Source organism: Podarcis tiliguerta, assembly GCF_965153285.1.
Source record: "Podarcis tiliguerta genome assembly, chromosome: 17".
NCBI classification, from domain to species: domain Eukaryota; kingdom Metazoa; phylum Chordata; class Lepidosauria; order Squamata; family Lacertidae; genus Podarcis; species Podarcis tiliguerta.
In genome coordinates this window covers 25,475,183-25,497,846 of record NC_139550.1, presented here as the reverse complement: position 1 = coordinate 25,497,846, position 22,664 = coordinate 25,475,183, and the positions used below count along the sequence as shown (strand labels likewise).

The window sequence follows — 22,664 nt, the reverse complement described above, 5'->3', positions numbered from 1 at the left end:
GCTGCTAGCGGAGAGGTCCGCGAAGCCTGGACGCGCTGAGCTCAGCGCGCGCAGGCTTCAGCATGCAGGCACTCTCCGCCAGCAGCGGGAGCGCTCCCGCTGCTGGCGGAGAGGTCCGCGAAGCCTGGACGCGCTGAGCTCAGCGCGCGCAGGCTTCAGCATGCAGGCACTCTCCGCCAGCAGCGGGAGCGCTCCCGCTGCTGGCGGAGAGGTCCGCGAAGCCTGGACGCGCTGAGCTCAGCACGCGCAGGCTCCAGCATGCAGGCACCTCTCCGCCAGCAGCGGGAGCGCTCCCGTTGCTGGCGGAGAGGTCCGCGAAGCCTGGACGCGCTGAGCTCAGCGCGCGCAGGCTTCAGCATGCAGGCACCTCTCCGCCAGCAGCGGGAGCGCTCCCGCTGCTGGCGGAGAGGTCCGCGAAGCCTGGACACGCTGAGCTCAGCGCGCGCAGGCTCCAGCATGCAGGCACCTCTCCGCCAGCAGCGGGAGCGCTCCCGCTGCTAGCGGAGAGGTCCGCGAAGCCTGGACGCGCTGAGCTCAGCGCGCGCAGGCTCCAGCATGCAGGCACCTCTCCGCAAGCAGCGGGAGCGCTCCTGCTGTTTGCGGAGAGGTCCGCGAAGCCTGCATTCGCCCCATAGGACGCACCCAGATTTCCCCTTCATTTTTGGAGGGGGAAAAGTGCGTCCTATAGGGCGAAAAATACGGTAATAAGGGAAATGTGTCTCTATGCATGTAGAAGACTTACGTGTATTCACACTACCACCCAAACGGTCTCTACATTTGTTAAATGTGCTATTACATATAGGGACAGGGGTAGCGCTGCGGTCTAAACCACTGAGCCTCTTGGGCTTGCCGATCAGAAAGGTCGGCAGTTTGAATCCCCGTGACAGGGTGAGCTCCTGTTGGTCGGTCCCTGCTCCTGCCAACCTAGCAGTTCGAAAGCATGCAAGTAGATAAATAGGTACCACTGGGGCAGGAAGGTAAACAGCGTTTCCGTGTGCTCTGGTTTCTGTCACAGTGTCCTGTTGCGCCAGAAGCGGTTTAGTCCCGCTGGCCACATGACCCAGAAAACTGCCTGTGGACCAACACTGTCTCCCTCAGCCTGAAAGTGAGATGAGCGCCGCAACCCCAGTCGCCTTTGACTGGACTTAACCATCCAAGGGTCATTTACCTTTTTCCTGCTATTATATATGCACAGTCAGAAGATTGAGGGTGGGGGAATCCATCCCCAACAGCATGTACACAGCCTATGTGCCCACAAACTACATGCAGAACAGATGTGTGTGTTTAATCAGACATAGCCGTTTTGTACCATATCCTCTGCCCTACGCCCTCCAGTTTAGACCATCTGAAAAGTCCTTCAGATGTTTTCTTTTCTATGGCAACCATGCCACTAGCAGAACTCCCTAGGCACAGAACCGCATAGAAATCTGCATAATGCCATGTGGTTTGCAATTATGTTCACCTTGCCAACGAAGCTACTTAAAGTCCATTTCTTCCCTTGATGGCTTCAAATTATGTATGAATCCACCCTTACAGCTCCTACTAGCTCTCTGTGAAGGCAGAGCTATTTGCTAACTTCAGGCTCATTAATCTGACTTCCTGCATTAAGCCACTTCTAAACTGGAATTTCGCTGAGAAGTAGCTCCTAAAATTAGCCCAGATTAAATATGCAAAGAACAGCAGCTATTAAGGAAGTACGACATCATACCAAAGCTCTGCTAGGCATCACCATAAAAAAAAAGAAGAAAGCCAATTGGAAATGTGGGAAGAAGGGGCTATTTTTGAATAAAAGAAGCTGCTGGTTTCAGGACAGAATTAAGACGCTAGTGGCACTCCTCCCATCAGGAATCTTTCTGTGTGGTCAGTCTCAAGTGGTTTGCATGGCCATCTGCTGCAGCTTTTAAATCACTTGTTTAAATGACAAACAAAACAAATGTCTTGCTACATTTAAATGACAAATTATGAGATTTGCTTCTAGTTTTAACCAAACTTACTACATTGAACATGGCTGGGCTTTGCAAACATGCAAAGAATTGTACTGACAGGGACATTGTGGGCCATTATCTCAGTTAGCTAGAAGGACTACAGCATTATTCTTGTGACAATGTGTAGCTGCCTGCATAACTGGGACTAGATAGCAAGACCAACCCACCAGAGACCAGTGATAACCATGGGTTCTTTTTCTGCATGTTTCCCCAGTTTGCTCGCTCTTCCCATACACATTCAATCTTTTTTACTTAATACACATAAGAAGTTAGGCCTTACGTACCGTATTTTTCGCCCTATAGGACGCACCGTCCCATAAGGCGCACCTAGTTTTTTGGGGGGGAAATAAAGGAAAAAAATTATTTCCCCCCCAGGCGCGGGGTTGGGGAAGCCCGAGCTTCCCCCGACCCCAGCCCCCAAACAGGCAGCTCTCTGCAAGCCGTGGGAGCCCAGTGCTGGCTCCCGCTGCTAGCGGAGAGGTCCGCGAAGCCTGGACGCGCTGAGCTCAGCGCGCGCAGGCTTCGGCATGCAGGCACCTCTCCGCCAGCAGCGGGAGCGTTCCCGCTGCTAGCGGAGAGGTCCGCGAAGCCTGGGCGCGCTGAGCTCAGCGCGCGCAGGCTTCGGCATGCAGGCACCTCTCCGCCAGCAGCGGGAGCGCTCCCGCTGCTAGCGGAGAGGTCCGCGAAGCCTGGGCGCGCTGAGCTCAGCGCGCGCAGGCTTCCGCATGCAGGCACCTCTCCGCCAGCAGCGGGAGCGCTCCCGCTGCTAGCGGAGAGGTCCGCGAAGCCTGGGCGCGCTGAGCTCAGCGCGCGCAGGCTTCCGCATGCAGGCACCTCTCCGCCAGCAGCGGGAGCGCTCCCGCTGTTAGCGGAGAGGTCCGCGAAGCCTGGGCGCGCTGAGCTCAGCGCGCGCAGGCTTCGGCATGCAGGCACCTCTCCGCCAGCAGCGGGAGCGCTCCCGCTGCTAGCGGAGAGGTCCGCGAAGCCTGGGCGCGCTGAGCTCAGCGCGCCCAGGCTTCGGCATGCAGGCACCTCTCCGCCAGCAGCGGGAGCGCTCCTGCTGTTTGCGGAGAGGTCCGCGAAGCCTGCATTCGCCCCATAGGACGCACCCAGATTTCCCCTTCATTTTTGGAGGGGAAAAAGTGCGTCCTATAGGGCGAAAAATACGGTACACATATAGAAGATCATTTCCTATGTTTCTTTTGTGGTTTTTTAAAACTAATACCTTTACTCCTTTTCATGCTCGGCACTGTATGCCACCAAGCTAACAACATGCAAGCAGTCTGTGTTTCCTAGCTCAAGAGTAGCACATGCGGTGGCTGTCCACATTTGCCAGAGTGAGATCAGCTTACCATGTTAATGCTATCCAGCTGGGGTGTGTTGCAATTAATCACATAAATATGCTTTGCATTTAAACCATTGCATAGCATTTCTTCAAAAAACAAACACACACATAAACACAATGCTTGCTTAAGGTCCATGAATAACCATAGTTTAGAGGTCCCGGGCCCTAAGGAAGTTAGATTATCCTCCACCAAGGCCAAGGCCTTCTCAGTGATGGCTCCAACCTGGTGGAAAGCTCTGTCCCATGAGACTAGGGCCCTTCAGGATTTAACCTCCTTACGTTGGGCCTGTAAGACAGAGCTATTCCACCTGGCCTTTACTTTGAATTCAGCCTGATCTTTTATTTCCCTTCCCTTCCCTCCCCCTTTATGAAGATCACCCGCTCTGAGACCCCACAGCTAATTCTCCCCTGACCTCCTCACTGGCCCAAGTAGGACCAATTCAGCCAGCTAGCCCTGGTGATTATCTAATGCTTATTAGATGGATTTCCCCCAAATTGATTTCTGAACTTTGAATTTTATTGTTATTCATGTTTTTATACTGTATTTTATGCTGCTTGTTTAAATTTGTTGTTAGCCGCCCTGAGCCCGGTTTCTGAACCGGGAAGGGTGGGGTATAAATAAAAATTTATTATTATTTATTATTGTTTTGCTTAATTGTCTCCAATTCTGTGACTTGCGTTCTGGAAAGCGTGTTATTCTGTGAAGCTTGCAAACTCAAGGAGTTAGATTTCACTCTAAGGGTCAATGTTGCCATCTCCACGGGGTGGGAGAGCCCTCGCAAGTGCCAACAACATGCTGGTGCCATTTCCTTAAAATGACTTACATGCGAGGCAACTTCAACCTGCACACAACTGGAGAGCTCAGTGTCTTTTTGGTTTGGTGTCCAATTAAAGCCAAATGCAGCGGAGACATCTCTGAGCTCCTGTGGACTTGAAATTCTCAAAACATGCTACATTGTCATTTATTTAAAAATGCTGTCAGAGCATTATGTAAGTTCCACTGCACTGAGCCTCAATGGAGATGAAGCTGTAACTATTTCAAGGTGCAGGAAGAAGCAGTGGTTGAAATCACTTCACAGCAAAATCCAGGATTAGTTGGGTTGTGTGGTGTTTTTTCTAAGGATAAGCAAAATGGCAAAGTAATCCCAATCTTCTCAACTCAAACATAAGGATACTGGGGGGGGGGGGGGGGAGGAAGGATAGCAAAGTCATGTCCAGGCAATTTTAGTGCTAATTTTAAATGCCTCTTTCCAGAAGTAAAGAGATGTACACAAACACATAAAGAGTTGTTAGTGTGATAGGGGAATTAATTATCAGCTGTTGGGAGAAGCCGCGCCCCATTGCAAACCTGCCAGATGTTTTGGACTACAACTCCCATCAGCCACAAGCAAGATGGCAAATTGCCAGGAATGATGGGAGTTGTAGTCCGAATCATGGGAGGGCACCAGGTTAAGGAAGACTGCCCTAGAGTGCATTAGCTGGCCACTGCCAAACTAGAGCTTCTCTGGATATGTCAATGTTTTCCTCCCCCAGAGCTTTTTAGCTCCTATCTCTTATCATTCCCCACCTGCTTTCCACCCACCCATCCCTATTATTTTTGCAACGTAATAGTTAATTAGAGTTTGGATTTGATATCCCGCTTTATCACTCCCCTTCAGGAGTCTCAAAGCGGCTAACATTCTCCTTTCCCTTCCTCCCCCACAACAAACACTCTGTGAGGTGAGTGGGGCTGAGAGACTTCAGAGAAGTGTGACTGGCCCAAGGTCACCCCAGTGGCGTAGCGTGGGGGGTGCCAGGGGTGCGAGCCGCACCGGGCGCAACATTTGGGGGGGCGCAAGTCCAGAGGGAAGGGACAAGCAATCGAGGCTTGGTTGGGGGGAGGGATCGTCGTCTCCGTTTGGCCGGCCCCCCTCGAGGAAGCGGGAGGGAAAAGAGCCGCGCAGCAGCTGCAGCAGCAGGGAGGAGGAGGTGGAGGAGGAGGAGGAGGTGGAGGAGGAGCAAAGCCGGGAGGAGGAGGTGGAGGCGCCGCCTGCCTGCCGCAGGATCCAATCCGAGCCTGCTAATCGCTTGCTCAAAGAGGCAAAGGAAGAGGTTGAGGCGGAGCCACTGGCCCGGCAGGGAGGAAAGTTGGAAAGAGCAGCGCGCCTGGGTGCAGCGAGGTTGGGTAGGTGCGTGCGCCCTGGCTGGCTGCCCGCCTCCCGGGCTCAGTGCCTCCATGACCCCTCCAGCGGCGATGGGAGAGATCGGGGGTCTGGGCTTCCGAGATACCCTGGAGTGAAATCCTGCTTCACCTTCTTGGGAGTCCCTCTCTTATGCTTTGGGGGGGGGGTAGCAAGGAGGAAGAATAATGATTTCCTCCACCACCAGCCCCAAATTCTATAGTAAGAGAAATTGGGGGCCAAGCCAACTGGGGAAATGGTGAGTCTCTAACTATAGAGCTCAGGTATTTAGGAGCAAGCTGGCTCTGCCCATAGGGAGGAAAAGCACTCTGTGCAAGCTCAGAAAACCCACGCCATGCCACTGCGTGCTCGCACTGGCAGCTCTCTGCCCCTACCTGGCTCACTCACTCTCTCTCACTGCAGTGCTGGCTGTGCGAATCCGATCCAAGCCGCCCACTGTGGAGGGGAGGGTGCCAGGCGTGCAGTGCGGTGCGGAGGGAGAGCGAGGGACTATCTGGGGGAGGGACAGTGCAGCGGGGGGGGGGGCGCAAATTACTTGCCTTGCCCCGGGTTAGGGGGCGCAAATTACTTGCCTTGCCCCGGGTGCTGACAACCCACGCTACGCCACTGGGTCACCCAGCAGCTGCATGTGGGGGCATAACAATTAGGGCATAACAACACTAAGAACGGCAGCAAACAACACTTTTGTCTGGACAGAAAAGTGTCCCGGGCCAGAATCTGCATTTCTTAACGGAGATTTTCTGTCAAGCACTCTCAAAGGCTTAAAAAAATAAAATAGACTGTAGGTAATTCAGGATCCAAAGTGAAGCGAGTTCTGTTTGTGCTTGTTCTGGATAAATCCTTCCAAACACAGGCTTACTGCTTGATATTAAAGTAATCACAAAACATGTCAGGGAGAATGAAATTGTAGTAATTCTACGGCTCTTTCCGCAAAACACAATATATTTTATTTTCATAAACAGACGTCCCAAGCTAGCAAATAAGCTCTCGTGGCAAACATGAAACATGTGCTGGTGACTTGTTACGGTTATGAGATCTCCAGAGAGACCTTAAGGCCACCAGCCTCTGTTAAGCAAACTCCTCTGGCAGAAACTAAGCGCTGGATGGGTAGGGTTTTTCTTCTTGTTCTTTCACCACTGAGAGCTAAGAATTGAAAAGTGGGAACTTTTAATAACCTCCAGCCCAATTACGTCCCAATGCACATGCAGTGATTAAAGAAAGGTGATACATACTTTTTTTCTTCCTCCTAACTCTAGGGGCTCTGATCTGAGAGAATAATACCCAATTCTGTGGTTACAGCTATTCTGGGCTGATCATGAGTGTTCTTGAACCAAATGAAAAGACTTAATTAACCTACAGACAATTTTTGCGCACCCATGGTTTTCCTCCCCACAGTGTGACTAACACAAAAGTTCCATATTGTAACACTCAGCAGGATCTCATGACTGGCTGTCACTGCCTGTTGATTGCCTCAGCACACTGTATGAAAGGGCCTGGTGCAATTATTAATTTGAGCATCTTAGAGTGGGGAAGGAATAGAGAATAGAGACTTTTGCACCTGTATAATCCTGCAACTCAGGTTAGACGGTTCAATCCAGTTAGATGGGCTGGATCAGGCAGATGTTGAAGTGCAGAACTCTGAATGTGGCTGCTATGACATTTTCAGTGTCATGATTATACAACCTAGGAACTAAAGGAAAATCCAGCCAGGGCAGAAAATGCAGGAGACATGGTCTATATATTGATTCCTTGATTTATAAATGTGTTGTCTGGTAGTGCTCATGGCCATTAATTAATCCTTAAATGTGATTTCAGTTATTCTAGGTTGACTCCACACAAACACATTTTTAGGTTGTCTTTAACTGTTCTCATGGGGGCAACAGTCAATGCTTCTCTGACCAAGGAATATTTACTTAATGGGGGGAAATATTGAATTGTATTGACATTTTAATATTGCTCCCTAAAAGTAGGACAACAATGGCAGTAAAGAGGTTAAAGAGAAGAGAAAGCCTTATAATGTGGAAGGGTAGGAGCAAGGATTCATGAATATTTCCGAAGCAGAATAGCAACTTTTGCAGCAAAGTTTTGGCCCTCACAAAAATTCAGCATAGTAGTAGCATGTGCTGCTAGTAATGGTGTGAATAATTGTTTGCCTTATTAATCATTATGCACCGGAGCGTTTAGTAAATTGGGGCCCAATGGAATGGTGTCTGCCAAAAATCACAAAGCATCAGATGTCAGTCTGGCTTCTTCAAATGGTTCCACCAGGTGCTTGAAACTGTATCTAATCAACCTAAAATCATAGATCATAGAACTGGAAGGGACCCAAAGGGTCATCTACTCCAACCTCCGGCAATGCAGGAACCCTGCCCTTCGCCATCCCTGCATGGCCTTAGACCACCAACCTTCTGGTTACCAGCCAGACGCACTGACCCACTGAACCAGTAGGACATCATCAAAATGCAGGCAATCTATTTTGGTGTAAGAGTACTTCAAAAGAAAGCCATGCTATATATCTGCACCAAGCATAGCATCCCTTATGGAACAGCACACTCTTTGGCAATTTAGAGGGTGTCATCCAGTGATACCCACAGGGACGCAGGTGGCTCTGTGGTCTAAACCACCTTGGGCATGCTGTTAAAAACACTGGCAGTTCAAATCCCTGTGACGGGGTGAGCTCCCATTGCTCTGTCCCAGCTCCTGCCAACCTAGCACTTCGAAAGCACACCAGTGCAAGTAGATAAATAGGTACCGCTGCAGCGGGAAGGTAAATGGCGTTTCTGTCGACATGCAGAGGGATTGGGAGGCCAGCTGGCAAGCCCAGCTCAGACATCTCCTTCCATTGGCCCGTGCTCTGACGTAAATCAGCGACCCGAACTTCAAAAACCAGGGCACGCAATTAGCAGAGTGTGGTTCACACACAGAAGTAGGCGTGAGGCGTAAGTCATGCTACAGCTACAGATTTAATAAACATAAATCAGAACAAAGAAACATGTCATCTCTCTCTCATGTCATCTCGGAGAGAACAGCAAAAGCAAAAGCTATACACAAACAGAAGTTCCCAGCATACTGTGCTGGAATGTAAACAGACATGTGACATGAAACAATTCCACACGTCTGTTCCTTAAGGTGGAATGGAATTCTCAACAGTTTCTGTACGCTCTGGTTTCCGTCACAGTGTCCTGTTGCACCAGAAGCGGTTTAGTCTTGCTGGTCACGTGACCCAGAAAGCTGTCTGTGGACAAACGCCGGCTCCCTTGGCCTGAAAGCAAGATGAGCGCTGCACCCCCATAGTTACCTTTGACTGAACTTAACCATCCAGGGGTCCTTTGCCTTTACCTCCCCCCCCCCCCACAGGGTTGTACGACGCATTTCTGCTTCCAAAGCCGAACTTCTCCTTCCTTTCATTCCCTCTTCATACCCCCAAAATGTGCTCCAGACAATATTTTTGAGGCATACAGGGAGTCGCAGAGGAGAAGGAGTGGAAGGGATAGTCTGTTCATCCAACACTGGGCGTCACCCAGAGTTGAGGAAAACCTTAGGGAGTGTGTAGAAGGAGTGTGTTACATTGTGCAAGCAAACATCGTGGCATTGATGGGCCAATTGCCTTAGCACTACATTGGATTCCACCCAGTGGCTTGACATTTTACTAAATCAAAAATATTCAGAATTAGGCAATAGCCACACAATATTTATGAGGGAAAGAATTACTGTCAGAGGATTCCTTTGAAAGGAGGTTGACAGCAACATACAATGAGTGTAATCTGCCACATGATATTCCTGTGCACACCTAAAAAAATGTAAAATGTCAATGCGTCCAAGGCGCAAAATCGTTTTCACATTGCCTGTCATCCAATCTTGAAATATCTGTCTGGAAATTTCTGTTTTACGTACTAAGAATGCAAACACTTTATTAAAAAAAACCAACACGAGCGCATATTTCAATTGTTAAAAACTGGGGGGAACAAAACCCCTGAGCGCAGTTTGGCTTTGTAAATCTTGATATGTGGAAAAGAGCATCTGACATTATGCCACAGACAGCTTCCTCGGTTAAAAAAGGGAGGAGAGAGAGAGGAGAGAGGAAGAATCAAGCAAAACAGCAGTTGGTATTCACTGTCACAACCAGGAAAGTCAAGGTTGCCTAGCAACAAAACAGAAGAAAAGTGAGGTGTGAGCAGTCTAAAAATTAAACTGAGGAATCTCTTCCTGGAAGTCCAGTTACTATTCAGTTTTGTCCAGTGTTGGTTAGAGCTAGAAAATAAGGTGGCATATACACAGCCATTAAGAGCCAGGAGCTGGGAGACACGGGTTCAGATCCCCACTGGTCAAAGTTCACAGAGTGACCTTGAGCCCGTCTCTGCATCTGGGGTTGCTGTGGGGACTAAGTGAGGCGAGTCAAGTATACCACCTTGAACTCATGGGAGGAAGATAAAGGTAAAGGTACCCCTGCCCATACAGGCCAGTCTTGACAGACTCTAGGGTTGTGCGCCCATCTCACTCAAAGAGGCCAAGGGCCAGCGCTGTCCGAAGACACTTCCGGGTCACGTGGCCAGCGTGACATCGCTGCTCTGGCGAGCCAGAGCCGCACACGGAAACGCCGTTTACCTTCCCGCTAGTAAGCGGTCCCTATTTATCTACTTGCACCCAGGGGTGCTTTCGAACTGCTAGGTTGGCAGGCGCTGGGACCGAACAGCGGGAGCGCACCCCGCCGCGGGGATTCGAACCGCCGACCTTTCGATCGGCAAGCCCTAGGCACTGAGGCTTTAACCCACAGCGCCACCCGCATCCCGGGAGGAAGATAGTGGTATATAAATGCAACAATGAATGAATGAATAAACCTGGTGAACCAGCATTATACTTCCCAGTGAATCAGAGGGTGCTCACAAGCTGGGCTGGGCTGAAATTCCCGACAGAACGCTGGGGGCACATTGTGTAGGGGTTGGGAGCAGATCAGAAGGAAAAAGAAACCGCAGTCCTTGCAGGACCGATGAAATCTTTCAACCTTTCAACGTCCATGGTAGGGGGGATAAATGAGACATGACTTAAGTTTTTTAATAGTCTGCCATGTTTGTGGGGTAGCCAGATTCCCCCTACAACCATTTATTTATATTAGATTTCTGAACCTCCCTTTACCAGAAAGTCCCAGTGTGAGTTGCAACAACAGAACACACATTCTCAAACTGATGAAATAGTGACAAGTGTAAAAACTATTTTTTTAAAAAAAGTTCCATATAGAAAACAATTCCATATATAAAAACAATATAAGCATTTAAAAAGAATTCCACCTATAAAACAGTTAAATATAGTAGTAGTGGTAGTAGCAGTAGTAGAAATAGAAGATATATTATTAAATATTATAATAAATATATGATACTATTAAATATAATAATAAATATAGTTCAATACAGATGCAAACTTGGATAAGATGCCCCTGGAAGTATGCTAATCAAGCCAGCATAATAAATGACCTGAAAAGTTTTTTAAGCTTTATAGCCAGTTAAACACTTAAAGCACACACAGGAAGAAATTTCCAAACTGCTGCCAGAAAGGCTCTCTTGTGCCTGCTAACCAGCACTCAGAACTCTAAATAAACTGACTGACAATATATTTGGAAAAAAATAAATCTCTTTCGCTCTTATCTTTCACATGCCATACAAATTGTGCACAATTTCTGAAGCCCTGCTTACAAGCAAAACTGCATGCTGTGAAAGGATCTGTCACCTGCAGAAGCATGATAGATTTTTCAGAAGACGACAAGCCATCTCTAAAAGCCTACACTTTCAGCCTCGTTCTCCCCCGCCCCCCGCACAAACACTGTATTTTTACATGTTGAGGATATGTAGGCTAATTTGCTTTCCATGCTTGCCTTTGATAGAGTCTGGAGATGTGAGGAATTGCTTATTCACCAAGCGAAGATGGTCCAATTAGGAGGACAGTGTTGCAAAGAGCAGGATGCCCGGGTCTGGGTCCTAGAGTCTGCAGTTTGAAACTCTCGGCTGTCTTACATTATGTGGGCATGTGGCCTCTAGGCCTTTATCAAACTGGGGTTTGGAGCTACGGCTGCTGTTTTGCCATAACAACTGCTGTGCTGCCCACACAGATCCTGCTAGCCTCCCTGGAGCAGCAGCAATAAATATGGAGATTCGTTATGCAAGGCATCTTCTGCTATTGCCACCACAGCGCTGTATTGTTTTATTACTGCTTGTATATGCCATCTTTTCTCCAAGAAGCTCAAGGAGTCATACTGGGTTCTCCTTTCTGCATAATATCATTACAATAACCCTGTGAGGGAAGCTGGCCTGAGAAGAGGTCCAAGGGCACCCAGTGAGTTTCATGGCTAAGTGAGGATTTCAGTCCTGGTCTCCCAGCTTCTAGTCCAACATGGTGACCACGAGATCACAAGGGATCTCTCACCAACCCTGCAAGCAAGTTTTTTAAGGTTTTGGGGTTGTTGTTTTTAGCAGGAAGCATGAGGTCCAGGGTCCAATGTCCTTGGGTGTTTGTGTCTGAACTGTTCCTAATGAGGAAATAAACCAAAATAAAAAGAGATGTCAAAGAGAAAAACAACTACCAGACTTTCAGAAGACATCTGAAGGCAGCCCTGTTTAGGGAAGCTTTTAATGTTTGACGCACTATTGTATTTTAATATTTTGTTGGAAGCCACCCAGAGTGGCTGGAGAAACCCAGCCAGATGGGCAGGGTATAAATAATAAATTATTATTGTTGTTGTTGTTGTACAGCAAACCCTGTCCCTTAACTGCCATGCAATGCAGAAACCATCCAGTTGTTGCAGAAATGGAGTTCGCTTCACTTCTGCCACCTAAAAACAGAGCCTTCTACCCTGCTCTGTACAGACAACAGATCTTACCCTACATTTTCCATAGAATTGTAGAATTGGAAGGGACACCTAGTCCGATGCTCTGAAACACACACAAATTGCCATATGTATGCAGTAGCAGCCATACTTTGGACATAATCTTTTTAAGGTTTGCCAGAAAGCCTGCCGGGCACCAGCCTAAGAATTTGGGTACAGGACCCAACAGGATATAACTCTTGTTTCCCTATGTAATGCATCCTGTGCCTTATATATCCTACCATCTCCCTGGTAGCCCCAATCATTAATTGTCTCTATAATTGCATCTTTAAACCACTTTACTCCAATTCATTCCAGAGTAATCCCATAAGTGTGGTGTGTAACTTGGTTCAGTTCAGTAGAAGACACCACAGGGCTTTAACGTTTGTTTTTTACTAGAGCTGCAAAATTTAGTCAATTAAAATTAATTTGAAACCTTTTGATCAATTAAAAAAATATTGTCTCTGATTTAAAATACAAATCCTTGCTAGTAGCATCTTAGAAGAAGCTTCTGTCTTTGGTCTCATTGACACACAAGAGGCTCGTCACATGCATCATCTATTAAAACAAATAAACTATTTTAATTGCATATATTTAATGAATGTGCATCTTTAATTGGAGAACAAATCAAATTGCAGTTAGCCACCAAGCTCATATAGTAAAAACCCGTTGCATTAAATTCATGAGCAGAGATCTCTCTCCCCTCTCCTCACCTCTTTTCTGGTTGTGGTAGGAGTGTTAATATGCAGTTTTATTTGCTTGGCAGATACAACCTTCTGTTGTATAACAACATGCTGGATTTGTTGTAAATGTTAACTGTGATGCAGGTCAAGCTCCCTTTTTCATTTTGATTGTCAGTTCTATGTGGCAGCATTCATCTGTAAGATTTCATTTCATGGAAGTTAGTTCTCTGCCTACAAATCGACTTCAAGCAGGAAATCTAGGCCTGTTATGTGTGACTGTGATCGTTTTGATCTCGGCTGACCTTTGAACTCAACCTGAATAGGTCATGTATTTATTTATTTTAACAGTCATACTTCATTCTTACAAAGGGCACACACAACAGCTAAAATGTGGTTCTGTCAGTCACTCCCCTCTCTAGGCAGTTTACAAGGCCAATCGAGCCTGTTCAGCTTTTGAATCAAAACCAATTCCTATATATTGACACCATTTGCAGGACAAAACGGCTGTCAGCATCATACAATCCCTAAACAAGCAATAGCTAAGCCCCAAAGGAAGGAGGCTTAACTTAAGCACGTTGTGACCATAATACATAAAACACAGCTGTCATGCTGTGCTTAGCATGGGAATTTCACGATAAGCAGAACTGGTTTTAGTCCATTTCTTTGTACCTGCAGGAATAGGAATTTAATGAATGAGGATGCTGGTTTGGGACTACCAGACTGTCTGAACCAGCAATAATACCATGGGAACCAGCGGATGGGTCCCCAGATCCTGTCCCCACTGATGCTTCAGCTTTGTCAGTCATGGTTCAACTTTGTTGCTCCCCCTTCCTCAACGGTCTCTTCCAACTCCACAATTCTGTGATGTCCTACATGGGTGTCCCACTCTGATAGCTAGCTACAGGGCAGTTATCATGCAGGGTCTGCGACACCAGAGCAGAAGTACAAGTTGCTGTTGTTTACTCGTTTAGTCATGTCCGACTTTTCGTGACTCCATGGACCAGAGCATGCCAGGCACTCCTGTCTTCCACTGCCTCCTGCAGTTTGGTCAAACTCATGCTGGTAGCTTTGAAAATACTGTCCAACCATCTCATCCTCTGTCGTCCCCTTCTCCTTGTGCCCTCAATCCAACATCAGGGTCTTTTCCAGGGAGTTTTCTCTTCTCATGAGGTGGCCAAAGTACTGGAGCCTCAGCTTCAGGATCTGTCCTTCCAGTGAGCACCCAGGGCTGATTTCCTTCAGAATGGAGAGGTTTGATCTTCTTGCAGTCCATGGGACTCTCAAGAGTCTCCTCCAGCACCATAATTCAAAAGCATCAATTCTTCGGCAACCAGCCTTCTTTATGGTCCAGCTCTCACTTCCATACATCACTACTGGGAAAACCATGGCTTTAACTATACGGACCTTTGTCGGCAAGGTGATGTCTCTGCTTTTTAAGATGCTGTTTAGGTTTGTCATTGCTTTTCTCCCAAGAAGCAAGCATCTTTTAATTTCATGCACCATCTGCAGTGATCATGGAGCCCAAGAAAGTAATATCTCTCACTGCCTCAATTTCTTCCCCTTCTATTTTCCAGAAGTACAGGTACTATCTGTTAAATAAACTTCAGGTTTTCTGGGAAGCTACGAGTAAAGACAAATTCAACACTACAATATGGCAGTAGTAATCACATTGGTCTCTATTCATGGATTACTTGCTCAAGCAATACCAGGATTCCATACATAGGAACACACAGGGGGAGATACATTGTTCGACCTGCACATATTCCCCTCTTACTGTTCTTTTTTTCCTGTGATTCACATCATCCTTTAGCATTTCCACAGCGCTCAAAACAGAGGCATTTAATAAACATGTTTTGGTACACTGCACCTTCCTTTATATTTAACACATTTTTCATTATGCCAACAATTAATTTGACTTTCTGCAAAGCTTCAGTGGGAATTCAATTATAGAGCATTAGAAAATTATAAAGCATAAAAGCACCCCTGTGTAATTAACTACCTTTGGGGGGGAGACATATATTTGGACACAAAGTATAGTGGCTACTGGAAATCAGATAGCTGAACATAGGATAAGTCAAGCTTTTCTTTCTTTCTTTTGGAAAAAAAAAATGCAAGCCACAAAATAGAGCTATGATTCTGTAAAAGCTACTTGGTAGGAGCAGATGCAAAAATGTATTCGAATTTGTATGTATGTTGTTGCTTGGATTTCCTTGTTTAAAATTTATGTTTTATTGCTGCAGTTTTTCTGTCACAAGTGAATTGCCGGCAAACGTTAAAACAGGCGAGGGCCCCTGAACAGCCTCGGCCCAGTATTCCTGAAGGATCGTCTCCCCCCCCATCGTTCTACCCGGACACTGAGGTCCTCCTCTGAGGGCCTTCTGGCGGTTCTCTCATTGCGAGAAGTGAGGTTACAGGGAACCAGACAGAGGGCCTTCTCAGTAGTGGCGCCCGCCCTCCCACCAGATGTCAAGGAAATAAACAGCTATACTATTTTTTAAAGACATCTGAAGGCAGCCACGTTTAGGGAGGCTTTTAATATTTAATGCTGTGTTGTTTTTAACACTTGATTGGGAGCCGCCAAGAGTGGCTGGGGGAAATTCAGCCAGATGGGCGGGGTATAATTAATAAATTATTATTATTATTATTGCAGTCCCCACACACAATCAAGATAGCATCACCCCCACCGGAATAGCATGTGGGAAACTCAACAGGGAGCAAAGCACAACCAGAGCTTGTACTTTCTATTGGCACCGGTATTGCAAAGCAGTCCAGATTTACAGGGTGCCAAAATGAGTGTAAATGGGATAATGATGCACAATGCAAGAAGCATTGTGCAAATTCTAGTTTAAGCACAGAAACCACTGGCTAAGAGGAACACCTCTCCCTTGCCACGTAGCCTGCAGGTTGGGCAGCAACTGTGGGAGAAGGAAGGAGGTGGCACTTTCTGGTGCTTCATTTCTGGGCTCAGGGCCAGGCTGGCTTGAGGCTCTCATGACTGCAAGTGCAGCTTAGTAGGCATTGTAAGATTTCAAGCAAGAAATCAGCCTCTATAAGGTCTGTACAGGGTTGACTTGGGGTCGGGGTAGTGCTGTGGTCTAAACCACAGATCAGAAGGTCGGCGGTTCGAATCCCTGCGATGGGGTGAGCTCCCGTTGCTCGGTCCCAGCTCCTGCCCACCTAGCAGTTTGAAAGCACGTCAAAGTGCAAGTAGATAAATAGATACCGCTCTGGTGGGAAGGTAAACGGCGTTTCCGTGCACTGCTCTGGTTCGCCAGAAGAGGCTTAGTCATGCTGGCCACATGACTCGGAAGCTGTACGCCGGCTCCCTCGGCCAGTAAAGCGAGATGAGTGCCGCAACCCCAGAGTCGGTCACGACTGGACCTAATGGTCAGGGGTCCCTTTACCTTTACCAGGTTGACTGGGAAAGGTAGGTGGAGCCACTGTAGGGAAGTAATGATGGGACACAGCCTTGGTTGTGGAGGCAGCAATCTGCTTCCTTTCCAGGCTTTTCATTGGGCTACTGTTCTCAGCTGGTTGCAGGTATATACAGCACAAGCATTACAATTTTTGAAGCACTGTGGGATTCTCCCAGGTGCATGTGGCTTGAGTTGAAAACCATAGGAAAGAGCCAGGGACACCTATAAAAATTTCAAATAGGTTTATAGGTTGGTGGCTTGGGACAATCACCACTCAGCTAATGCTGCAGCCTATTTTCTTAGTGGAGGAGGTATTTTGGATTCAGGTTGTGAAATATATTTAATCCTTTTCCCCTTGCTAAGCCAGCGCTTATAATGAGTACTTTGCAAGGGAGAGAAGGGACAGAGTAGAGCTGGTGTGCATGAAAAGTTCCCATGGGAGCTTGGGAAAACACCTGGGAATTCCATCCCTACATAGCTAGAGGGCAAGGAGTCACACGGCTGATGGGAGGTTGCTGTGCAGACATCACATAGCAGCTCTGCTGCTCATCTACCAGCCCCTGCGGAGTTATAGGTATGCCTGTCTATGTTTTTATAGGTGCTGCAGGCCGCCCAGCGTGGCTGGGGAAACAACAGGGTGAAGGTAAAGGTAAAGGGACCCCTAACCATTAGGCCCAGTTGTGACCAACTCTGGGATTACGGCGCTCATCTCGCTTTAATTGGCCAAAGGAGCTGGCATACAGCTTCCGGGTCTTGTGGCCAGCATGACTAAGCCGCTTCTGGCGAACCAGAGCAGCGCATGGAAACGCCGTTTACCTTCCCGCCGGAGCGGTACCTATTTATCTACTTGCACTTTGACGTGCTTTCAAACTGTTAGGTTGGCAGGAGCAGGGACAGAGCAACGGGAGCTCACCCCGTAGCAGGGATTTGAACCACCGACCTTCTGATCAGCAAGTCCTAGGCTCTGTGGTTTAACCCACAGCGCCACTTGCATCCCTTCAAACAACAGGGTATAAATAATAAAATTATTATCTGTCTTGAAATTGGAGAGGGGGCTTTGTGGCTATTGAGCCAGGCTGGTTTTTTTTGTGCAATTCAACTTTGGGGTATTGAACTTCTGTACATGCACACCCTCCGTTCTTTTTCTCTGTGTTAATTATATTTAGTAAAGCTCTTGCCTACTTTTACACCTAACAGCCAAAAGTGAGACTCATCCAGAGCCATCAGCAAACTTGGCCAAAAGGCTGGGACTGCTGAAAGTTGGAGGCCAACAGCTGTAGCGATCCCCCATTTCCATTTCATATACCAGGCTGATGCTTCTGAGAAAGGACTAAGCCTTTAAATATTGAAGGAAATCATTTCCCCCTCCCAATAGGACACATTAGCAGAAAATAATAAAAATAAAAGAGCTTCATTTGCAGAAGAATAGCAGGCTCTGATCTCCCAAGCGAATATTGGACGCTGTCCATTGGCAGCTGGTGCTGATCTAATCAAGCACCATAGCAGCAGCGTATAGTTCTCTTCATGACTAACTATTCTACCCATGCTACATTCCAAAACAAACATTGCTATCACTGCTGTGCAACCGGCTGGAAAAGAGGAAAATGACCATGCAACTCTTTCTGAATTCATGTAGCTCACTAATGAACAGGTAGTTGTTATGGAACATCTCACTGGACACCATTTGAGAAGTGGAGACCAACACTAGCTAAACATAAATTACACTAGAACACATTTCTTGCTCATTAATTGTTTTAGCTGCTCCTCATATTGTCAATGGTGGTTTGACATTCTGCACAGGCTTTACCAAGCAATTCCACTTGTGACCCCTGATCCCTCGACATCCAAACACTTCTATTAGACTAATTATCAGCTGGGATCTTAAAGGTAACAGTGAGTGAATCACCAAAGCTTCAGGGATTATTATTTTTACTAGTGGAAAATGCTAATAAGAGCTGAGTCCTGCTTGATGTAACAAAGGCTGGCAGCAGAATGATTCCTTCTAAATAATTTGTGGCTCAGAGAGTAGCAGCAACGGCACAGAATAAAGTTTGGGTATCTTGAGCGGCAATGAGAATAGCACAGCTCCTGAAATGCCCTTATACGGCTGACAGTCAAATGGCGAGAGCTTAATGAAACTGCTCTATAGAGGAGACAGGAGCAAGCCATCATTTCTTGGAACTGTTTGCAACTGTTTGAAAGCTCAGCTTGGAAAAACTCTGGCAAACAACTCTAAACTCAGAAGCTCTCAGGAACATATAATGGGAACATGGACCACTGCCATTATGGTTCATTATGGAATAATGGGCGACACTGCAATGCAAACACATTCTAGTTCTAGGAGCTTCAAGATTCTTAGTTCCATTTAGCAAGTGCTCTCCAATGCCATACTCCAGCTGTAAGAACTTCTAAAATTCTTCTTCATAAAATGCAATACTGCATTGACTTGCACCAAGGCGGGACCCAGAAACCTACCATTTGTCAAATCCCAAAATACCACAATGTGATAAATTATATCTGAGCATGCACAGGAATTAAGAAGTGGAAGTTAAGTGGTGCTCTTTCAGGGGTGTCGTAACCCCTGGAGATCCCAAATCCCCTTAACTCCATCTCCATGTGCAACCCACTCCTTCATAGCACTTACTTTGTGGAGCAGCAGGTACTTCTCACAAAAGGATTCCTCCAGAGGGGGCATAGCAGTTACAATATCTTCAGATGTGTCCAAAACAGTGTAGTTTTGAAAAATGTCTGGTGTGAAATTGTAATTCTAATGGGATTCAATGGCACCCAAACATACATGGAAAAACTGCTCCTCAATCTTAGGAACTTTTGTGCCAAATTTTGTGTCAGTATCTTATGAGATGTCTGAATTCAAAGAGAACAGGTGAATGGCCAAATAACTTTCCAAAATATAGAACAGTTTGCATTCTTGTGGGAGGTAACATGTTTAATAATTTAGCATTATATCTCTTATAGAAAAGGGATGCATGAAATCCTGAAACAATAAATATATAGGGCCAAACATGACATAACATTAAAATGCTTCTCTGCATTAAACATGCATCTTTGCTTTTAAACAGAGAGGGGTGGAGAGAAAACATGCCACTGCAGAAGGCCTGGAGGGGAAGTTCAACCATTTCCTCTTCTGCAATGATCCTGAGGAAAATCTCCTGCACACGTGATGGGCTCCTTCTGTTCTGCAGGTGGACCAGTCATAGACCTCTCAGGTTCTGTATACATAACTTGGGCTCCTAAGGTGGTTTCAGAGACTGTTAATTTGGTGTGATGCAGGTCAGCAATTTCACCTTGGGGTTATTCACATAGGCAAACAGTCCTAGTCTCACTTTGACTGGAGGAAATGTCCATACAACAAATGATCAAAGGATCTGTGGCATGTTAAGAGGTTGGCTTCATATCCAAGTACTTCTATACTTGGGAAGTTGCTTTGTAGTCTCTCCTGTTGTCCTTTTAATGCATCTGCATCAATTCCTTCAAATCTGTATCAGCGGCCTTTGCTTGATTAAAAATACACTCACCCTTTCGAGTCTATTGCACTTGACATTACAACTGCTAAACTCAGCTGAAGGCTGAAGAGGATTTGGTCTACAATGCTGTCCTTTGAAGCAGAGTGTGATTCTGATCTTGGTTACATGACGAATAAATGAAATGGTGGTGATGATGAGCTAGCCCTTTTTAGAGCTATGCGTGCTTTGTATACAGCACAACAAATCTAACCATCTAACAAATCTCTTGAATTAAATAATCATAAAGTGTGCTTTGCACACTTCTCTGGCAGTATCTTCTGTATCCACTTAATCATTTGCACTACTGAAGAGTTAATTCCACTATAACTCACAGGACCAAAAAGGAAAACATGAACTTTCAGTCATCTTCGCCCATAGTTAAGTGCAATTTTGTAAACAATTCTATACGATTCTCATTGGTAGCCTTTTTATATGTAGAGATTGTGGATCAAAAGGGAGGTTTACAGTCCTGAACCAGAAAGTATATAGAACAAGCGAGATATAAGATTAAAACGCTCCTTCCCTTTTGTCATGCAGATTTTGAACAATGCAAATAGCATCTGGTAAGGGTGGGAATTGATGGTTATGGTGCGGTGAGTGAGTTACTTTAACCATAGCATGGATCCTGAGGAAAACCCTTCCTCTAAAGTTGCTATGTGCAATAAGGGGAAATCCCCCATTGCACCCACCCAGTAGGGAATTCTTTTCATTGCCAAAAGCAGCTTCAGAGAATATGCAAACCCAATTTCCATCTCATGCCATGGGGCAGCTTAACCTCATCTACTTGAGTCTGGGAGCCTGAAATAAAGAAGCCTTGGAGAGCTGGGCAGGCCTACAAATTATGCTGCAAAATCTACCGCTGCTCTCAACAATGGAATTTACTCCATACATTATCAGCGAGTGAGAGAAAAAGCAAAACTTGCATTGTTCCACAAGTCAAACACATCACTTAAAACATCACCTGTTTCAAAAGTGAACATTAAGACGGAGAAATTCAAACCACAGCTTTCTGGCTCCTCTCCTTCCTCATTTTAAAGGTTTGCCTTTTGCTATTAAGCTTTCTTCATAAATGATATGAATGTGCGCATGCAGTATACATTTACTAAGTTTAATATATCTGACAATATGGCAACGTATATGCAGCATCCCAATGAATGACAATAGCTTTCTAATCATTTCATGCTACTAAGATTAAGCACAGGAAGAGATGGCTGCAAGCGTTTAAGAGGCAGCCACGGACTTAAACGGATGCGATTGAGGTTGAGGAGCTTGAAAACTCTGACCTGTTTCTGACCTTTAGATCTTTACGCTGAGCTACCAGTTCACTATGTATCAGAGGTCATAATACTGCATTTAGAGAAACAGACAATGCACACAGTTGGAAGCCAGCTTGTGCAAACAGAAACAAAATAAACCACCGTCATATTTTCAGGAAAATACGTTTCGCTTGCAAGCTTCCTAGCGGTGGAAATTGTTTAAAAAGGGAAACAGAATCTGACTGACTCTTTCAAGTTTCTACCAAGACTCCTCTCCCCTCACTGAGAAAAGAAATGCACCTTTGAACATTCCATTTCTGAAGAATGTTTTGCAAAATCTACATGGAAAGAAAATTAGCATCATGAGCAACATGTGAACCCACTAAATTGCTTCCTGGTTATCACGTACTGTTACATATTGTCTGCTTTTATTTTTGACATTACAGCATTTACTGCTTAGGGGCTACCTTCAGTTAAGAAAAGCAGGTTGTAAATATAATTTTAATTTTTTTAAAAAAATGAAATTAAAATTGACCCTTAAATTCCTAGGGGTTACCTACATGTATATTTTAAGAGCTCTTAATCTATCTCCTGCTGGATTATCACGTCAGGTCACAGGAGTCGGGAACTAGGAGACGTGAAATGTCAGCAGTCAAGAACATGGAGCCAGAACCACAGAGTACAGCAGAGCAAGCCAGAAATCAAGACAGAATGTAGGAATGTGTCAAGAGTTCAGAAATTCCTTCTCAGGTGGATCAAATACTGTACTGAACCTGGGGGCTCAGCTACATTAGTGTTTTTTTTTAAAAAAAAAAACAACAACAACACACAATTTAAATGAGTTATAAAACTGTGACACCAGATGGCACTGTGGAGTTCCGTCTTTGGGCAACAAGATTTCCCATGATGAGGTTTACAACGTGTTTTCCTCAAACGTTTTTTTAATTCGTCTAGATCCAGCCGCAGTGCACCATGGAAGTGCAGGGCTTGAAGGATAGACTGTTTTTAGACTTGGATTTTATAAATATTAAGCAAAAGGTACACAGACGGATTCTTATGGCCAAGGTTTATAGAACGTGTGCATCACGTGAAGTCCTTATGCGACTGAAATTAACTAAAATAACGGCAACTAATTAGCTGCAGAGCTGCTAGAATGCTTTCCAAATTGAGTGAGAACAGTCTGTCATATTTCATTGATTTGGTGACCCATTTTCCTGGGTGTCTCATAGATCACATACACAGTGACACTGTTTTATTTATACCCTCTGGAAGGTTGGTGTATCTTAATTATTTATAGAAGGGCGAACCGAGCGAGCTGCTCATGCGTTCTCTTCAAGCCTTTTCCTCTTCCCCAGCAACTCGACTCAAGACAGACAATATCTTCTTACACAGCAATGCCTTATTTTTCTTCCTAGACATCCT

The 22,664-nt window shown here is 45.9% G+C and overlaps 1 protein-coding gene across 3 annotated transcripts in view; it reads right to left on the bottom strand.

Moving 5' to 3' along the window:
- Positions 1 to 22,664, bottom strand: part of SH3GL2 (SH3 domain containing GRB2 like 2, endophilin A1) — an 88,595-nt gene that overhangs the window by 39,338 nt on the left and 26,593 nt on the right. The window contains exon 2 of one of the 3 annotated variants that reach the window (XM_083420503.1): positions 13,077 to 13,241. The exons of the other annotated variants lie outside the window; for them this stretch is intronic. The gene's annotated coding sequence lies outside the window, so the exon portion shown is untranslated. The remainder of the gene's footprint in view (positions 1 to 13,076; positions 13,242 to 22,664) is intronic. 3 annotated transcript variants of the gene reach the window in all.